Source organism: Prosopis cineraria, unplaced genomic scaffold (genome assembly GCF_029017545.1).
Source record: "Prosopis cineraria cultivar Desert tree isolate PC_DT_omini unplaced genomic scaffold, ASM2901754v1 PC1455, whole genome shotgun sequence".
NCBI lineage: Eukaryota > Viridiplantae > Streptophyta > Magnoliopsida > Fabales > Fabaceae > Prosopis > Prosopis cineraria.
In genome coordinates this window covers 1-5,008 of record NW_026556780.1, presented here as the reverse complement: position 1 = coordinate 5,008, position 5,008 = coordinate 1, and the positions used below count along the sequence as shown (strand labels likewise).

Below are 5,008 nucleotides of genomic sequence, written 5' to 3'. Positions count from 1 at the left end.
ATATCATACTGTATTCATATGTGTGGATTCATATGACTTGTTACATGTTTATAATGCCACTTCACATATGCATAAACTATTCTCACACACAAGTAGTTGATTAGACTATTTGATTACTGAGTCTTCGACTCACCTCGTGGTTATTTTTCAAGTAAAGGCTCTAATAGGGGCAAGGAAAGGAAGGTACAACTGAGTATTGAGGGAACTAGGTAGTGATTATATAGTCCCTTTCATTTACTTTGGTTTGTAATGAATATTGTATGCATATGCCAACTTAGGACATATATATTATTTTGTAACGCACTTGCATGATTCCTATTATAAAATGTAGGTATCTCAACTTGGGATGTGTTAATGTGCTGTATTGGCTTTAAAAGGTCAAGATACTAGTGTAAGTGTTAGTTTCTGCATTAATTCATATGTGAGAGTGGCCATTAGATTGATTATGTCAGGATGTTACCCCTTGTAAAATTTATGTTGAAATTGGGGTTTTGGTGGCCAAATCTTGTCTAGACTACTATTATTGTGGTTTTATGTTTGAACAGGTTGTTTGGGGGTTATTTGAGTTGGTTCGAGTAGTTCTACAATTATTGACACTTAATTTGGGAGTTTGGGCACTTTAGTAATGGTTTTTGAGAGAAAAAGTATCATTTTAGGTTTGGGTGTCCAAATCTCATTTGACTTAGTGTATGGATATAAGACTGATGCCAAAAGTTAGGTGACTTTAAGAGTTACATGTAGACGCTTGAATCGGACTTTGGATGGTGAAATGGCACGTTTCGAAAGTTGGCCTAGTGAGCTATCATAACAGTAATTTGCTGTCATGACAGGGGACGCGTGACACTATTCGAGGCACAAAGAGGGATGTTTTCTATGCAGTCCACCACAGCAGACAATGCACTATGCTGCGGTGTACTGTGCCCTGTTATTGAGAAGTTGTTCCCTTCTACTCATTATTTATGTGATGAATTTTCATACTTTCGTTGTCTTGTTTATTTGTTTTGAAATCATAGTTTGAGCTCAAATAATCTGTTAAAAAAGATTTTTTCAGGATTCCATTTTCTTAAATATTCTTTTAACCCTTGTATTATCATAACAGTGTTTTATATTTGGTGTCCTATGTATTTAGTAATGTTAAGGATGACGTTAGAGATTGACAGTGGTTTGTTTAGATTGATATTTATTAACTTTAAGAATTTTACTTTTTAAATTGATTGAGAATAATTTTGATAAGTTATAATTTTTTTAAGAATTAATTAATTTTAAATAATTTTCTTAATTGATGTACAGTACTACTAATTATCAAGTTCTCAAGACTTCAATATACTCTCTACATTAAAAATGTAAGGCATTTTTTATATTTTAAGGCGCAATTAATATATTTTTTTTCAAAAATGTCCTTAATAAATGAATCATTTATATTTATTTTTAAGTAAAACATTCTATTAAAAAAAAATAAATATAAAAGATGGTGTTAGTTTGAAAATAATTAACTAATTTATTGAGATACAAAATTAGATTAAAAATATTTTATATTTTTTATTGGAGAGTAAGAGCTTTAACCAATCATATGAGTAATACTCTTATTTTTATAAGCCACATTCTAAAATTTTTTTTTTGAGCCTTTATATAAATAACTTTTTCTTGATTTTTGTAATCTTTGATATACAATTCCAAAAATACCTTTCAACAAATTTTAAAAGAAGTAAAATATTTTAATATTCAAGAAAATCCTTCCCACACATTAAATTACTTTTTAAAATGTAGAGACAAAATTAGAAAGTGATTTATTTTTAAAATAATTTTATCATTTTAACTAACCTATGTACTTTTAAGTAGTTAAAAATAACTTATACTCCCTTTAATTCAAAATACAAGCATTTTTTTCTAACCAATTTTGGTTCAAAATATAAACAACTTAGTATATGTAAAAAAAAATCATTTTTCCCTTGTATTTATTAATGTAAATAAATCTCTTACTTATTATAAAATGCATTGATAATTAAAACTAAGGATAAAAGTGAAAACCAATATATATTTTTATAATAATGATAATTTTATTGGTTTGCGAATTTTTAAAAAAAAAAACTGTTCATATTTTGAACTCAATAGAGTTACAAGGACTGGAAAGAATAATTTTACCACTTATTTTTCAAACTCAAACTTTTCAGTTTTCACGGACTCATACTAGTTTTAAACACTTGGAGAGCAAAACTATCAGACAAAAGATCCGCATGGGCGGTAAAGACACAGACAAACACACGCGAGCATCAGAAATAATGAGCGCGCCAAATTATATTTGTTACTTAGCAGTTAGCACTTAACACAACTCTGTACTGTACTGCCAAACTAACGTCACACAACCAAACCCCATCTTTCATCCTTCTTTACAACAAATTCAATTCACCTTTTCTTTCTTCCCACGCCAAGGTTGAAGTATATCACAAAAACCACCATAAACCAGGACAAGAACCTTGTGGCAAGATTCCATTTCTGGGTTTAATCCCAAAAGGCTTCTCAAAAAAGAATTTAAAAAATAAATATCAGTACCATCATTAACCGTAAAGTCATTGCCCATAAGGATATATATCTATATATATATATATATAAATGATATCCAGACAGGGGTAGTAATCAGCACAAACCGATGGAACTTGCAATTTAATGAGCAGGGCCATGTGAGAATGAGCCCACCTAACAACCCCATTAAATCAGCTTACTATATAGCTGTACCCAGCACATACCCGAAGCACTGTGAAAGGTTAAATCCTCAACCACAGAACATTCAAAAGCATTTATGTGGGAAAGTCCCAGAGTGTATGTATGCATGATTCATCAGTAAGTTCGTTCCTATGCTTGGGGAATTCCAGTACGTGAAAGTAATTCATGTTTTCTACAGTGAAGACCCTATTTTGATGCAACTGGTTCTACAATATGCACTATGAAGTACCTAGTGAACAGAGCCTCAGAGACGATTGAATCTTTCAAAACAGTGAAAATATATATATTTATATCATTTCTAGCAGTAGTCATGCAAACACTCATTTAAATATGGACCTATTTTACAGTGTGAGAATAAGAAAATCCAAGAAAGTAAATTAATTAAGTCCCCCCAAAAAAAGGTTTCATATCTTTTTTTCTTTTCAAGTTCTGTGAGGCAAACCCGTGACTGGAAAAAAACTTGGAGGGATGTTATGTAGGCTCTCTACATGTAAAAAGAAAAGGCTTGCAGGCGGCAGCTTTTTTTCTCCTTCACAACCAAAATAGCACTTGACAAGAAGTTGAACTAAGCTACACTTCCATGATCAGAGCCATCATCGTAGTAATATGGTGACAACTTGCCATCTTTTTTTGATGCCTTTGTTTGATTGCTGTCCGTGCCTGCTTCTTGCAACATCTTCACCACCCTTCTCATGGCAGGGCGGTTGATTGGAAGTGGGCTAGTGCACATGAGGCCGATGTTGAGGACCTTGCAAATCTCTTCTTTGAAACAAGAATCAAGTCTGGAGTCAAGTACATGATCCACACCTTTCTGATCTATGGTGGTGCAGACCCACTTAACCAAGTCTTTTTCCCCGAATTCTGGGTCTACTGGGCGCCTTCCGGTAACTAACTCAAGTATGACAACGCCAAAACTATATATGTCACTCTTCTCATTCACTCTGAGAGTATATGCATATTCTGTTCCAGAAACCAGACAAACAATTTTAGACTCCAAAGTGAGACAAATCATGCAAAACATAATCAAGTATGCTAATTATATTTAGTGAATGGATACGTAACAGGAAGTTGAAGTTCTAAATAATGCAAACACAACATGAGATGTACTAAACAAAATTATGCATTTTGGATTCATTAAATCAAATACTGTAAAAATACTAATCAATAAACATAACATGAAAGTTTTGTTAACTAACCTGGTGCAATGTACCCACATGACCCAGCTATGGCGGACATGGATTTAGCTCCCTTTGCAGTGGTTTCAACCACCTTAGCTACACCAAAATCAGCCACCCTTGCACCAAAGTCACCATCCAACAAGATATTGTTGGATTTTACGTCTCTATGAACAATTGGAGGAACACAGTCATGATGCAGATATGAGAGGCCTTCTGCAGAATCAACCGCTATCTTATACCTCGTCGGCCAATCCAATAACCCTCCTTTACTACTATGCAGCAAATCTCCGAGACTTCCATTAGGCATGTACTCATACACCAATAGCTTGCAGTCCCTGGTAGTACAGCAACACCACAACTTAACAATGTTCTTATGCCTGATTTTGCCTAGAGTCTCAACCTCTGCATCGAAAGCATTGTCTTGAACCTGACCTTTTTCAAAATCACCACTCTCGATGTCCTTCACGACACCTCCCCATAGTTTCTTCACAGCAACTGCCTCCCCATTGCTAAGTACAACCTTGTAAACTTTCCCTGATGATCCACTTCCTATCACATTGTCATCATCAAGGCAGTTCAGAATCTCGTCTTCGCCGAAACCCAGTTTATGGAACGACATCAATGTCCATTTTGATTTATCAATGGCTCTTCTTGCGTTCTTGAAGTTCCTATACTTGAAATAGAACCAGACCACACCGATGAGAAGCACCAAAGTGGCCACAATGAACATGGCTCGAAGCAACCAAATATAACCTGCATTTTTAACTTCGTCACTTCCATCACATAGGCCCTTCAAATCCCCACACAAACCAGGATTACCCAAAAAGCTAGTCCTGTACATATCCTTGGCCAACTGAGGGGGAAGCTCTCCAGAAAGTCGATTATAAGACAAATTCAGCTGATTAAGCTTCAAATTCTGTAACCACGAGGAACTTTCCCTGAAAGTTGATTGTGGGGAAAGATCAAGGAAATTAAGCACGGACAAACTCCCAATTTCATCAGGAATATTGCCATTAATATCATTGTTCGCAAATTCAACTCATTGAGTTTCTTCAAAGATCGCACTCCTTTGGGAGCTGGCCAGAGAGTTTATTGTTGTGAAGATCAAG

General features: G+C 34.6%; 1 pseudogene; it reads right to left on the bottom strand.

Annotated features, from left to right (window-relative positions):
• Positions 1–3,026: 3,026 nt before the first annotated feature.
• On the bottom strand, positions 3,027–5,005 carry LOC129300155 (receptor-like protein kinase HSL1; annotated as a pseudogene).
• Positions 5,006–5,008: the final 3 nt, after the last annotated feature.